We start from the raw sequence: 1986 nt of genomic DNA on the forward strand, positions 1-1986 counted from the left end.
TCCTCCCCAGCCACGGCGCGGCTCCCCTCCGCCACCCACGGCGTCGTGCGCAGGCGGCGATGCCACCTCCAAGCCAGCCTCCCCTGACCTGCCGCTAGATGGGATCTTGTTTGCCCGCCGCGTCCGACAAGCCGACAGTCGCCGCTACCCCGGTTCTGCAGGGGATATGCACCGGCCTCCCCAACCTCCTTCATCCATGGATCCGGCCTGCATTTCGCGGCCGCCACAACCGGCCCCGCTGCTGCTACCCTCGGCGTCCAGCGGCGGCGTCCACAGGCTATCCCCTCCGACAAACAGCGTGAGCTCCCCCTTCCTCCTATCTGGCCTGGCCATCAACCTCCTGCTGTTCGTCGAGTCCGGATCCGTTGCGACCTCCCCCCGCACTGGAATCGGGCTGACCTGCTCCCCGTGGATCCGCCACCTCCCCCCATGATCTGGGCACAGCAGCGCCCCGGTGCAGCTCCTCCTCAACTAACCCCACGCCGGCGGCAAGTCGTGGGCCGTGTGCCCCTGCTCACATGCTTCAGCGTGGATTTCCGGGGTAGGAGCACGGGGCTTGGTGCGCTCGTCCACCCCCGACAACATCAGGAGGCCACCTCGTGCAGCAACGTGGCCAAGGCGTAGACCTGGGGCTCGTTCCCCTCCTCTTCGGTAATGTGTGGCTCTCCACAGTGCATCACCTCGGCAAAGGTCCTCCCGGCGAGATCCAGCTGGCCTTGCAGTTCGTCTGTCCTTGGCTGTGGCTGGGCTTCCTGTCCACTGCACTTCGCTTGGTTCGACCGCAAAGACGAGCTCCTCTTTGCCGAGGAGCAAAATTCTTCATCGTCCAGCTAAGGATGCAGTCCATCGGGGCGATGTGCTGTCCACGACGAGCCCCAATGCAGTGCAGTATGTTATCTGAGAAAAGCTCAAACTTGACTTTGTTTGTCTGTTGTTATAGTTCACCTTTTAGCTTTTTGATAGGGAAAATTAAGAACACAACAGTTTGCTATTCAGTTTGCCAATTTTTTTTTGCAGGAAATGAAGAAACATCAAAAAAGACAAACAAAAATTGTACTGCGCTCCTGGGTGATCAGTGCGGTGCCCCTGATGCAGTTTGACAGCTCACTATAGCAGTACATAACGGCAGTATCATGTTTGAGAAAAGTTATTTTTTGGATGAGCATCTGTCGTGCGGTTCCAGTGCAGATGAGGTTCTATCGCGATCCACTGTTTTTTTGCTTGCAGGGCAGGGGGTCGCCTCGGAAAAGAAAAAAAGTAGAATTTTGTAGCAGCTCATTAACCCTTTGTATGAAGTGCATTTTCTTTCGTGTGTCTTAAAATTCAGTCGACTACGTAAACCCTTGCAGTGCATTTGGTCCTCGAGTGTGGCTCACTTTAGAGAGTGGTGTTTTTCACTCGCGCCCAACATGAAGTGCGAAAAGGTTAGTGAAAAAAATAGTAATGCGGTCCACTTCGATACATGTCGAGGTTCACTTGCCCTCGTCTACGCGGTCCACTCTTGTTCATAAAAAATTAAAAAAAAGACAACAAAAACTCGTATGAAAAAAAAAACGTCCGACAAAAGAAATTATGCAGCTCGCTTGCCCGTCCGATGCAGTGCGGTTTTCATTCTGAAGCAGTGTAGTCGACCGTGTGATGTTGTTCATCCGTAAGTGCACAAAAAATTGTTACGAAAGCGAAAAAAAGTAATGCGGTTCACTTCTTGATAGTGTTGTGGTTCATTTACACCCGATGTGAAGTGCACTCTATTTTCTCGTCCTTGAAAAAAATAATTTGAATAAAAGAAACCATGGAGTTCTCTTAGCCGTTTGATGCAGTGCGGTTTTTCGACCGATGCAGTGCGGTTTTCAGTCGGATGAAGTACCCACGTCGATTTGGGTGTCATGAAAAACAGAGTGTCCGCATTTCGGTAAATTTGAAATTCCTCTTAAACCGTAAAGAATTAGAGAGGGTGTTCTACATGAAAAAGTTGTGTCTCATCGA

At 51.8% G+C, this 1986-nt stretch overlaps 1 long non-coding RNA gene across 1 annotated transcript; it reads left to right on the forward strand.

Moving 5' to 3' along the window:
• The first annotated feature begins 6 nt into the window (after positions 1 to 6).
• LOC119363731 lies at positions 7 to 1162 on the forward strand. Its single transcript, XR_005174340.1, has 2 exons — positions 7 to 888; positions 1018 to 1162. It is a non-coding gene; the product is annotated as an uncharacterized LOC119363731 (long non-coding RNA).
• Positions 1163 to 1986: the final 824 nt, after the last annotated feature.

Source organism: Triticum dicoccoides, chromosome 2B, assembly GCF_002162155.2.
Source record: "Triticum dicoccoides isolate Atlit2015 ecotype Zavitan chromosome 2B, WEW_v2.0, whole genome shotgun sequence".
Classification (NCBI taxonomy): Eukaryota; Viridiplantae; Streptophyta; class Magnoliopsida; order Poales; family Poaceae; genus Triticum; species Triticum dicoccoides.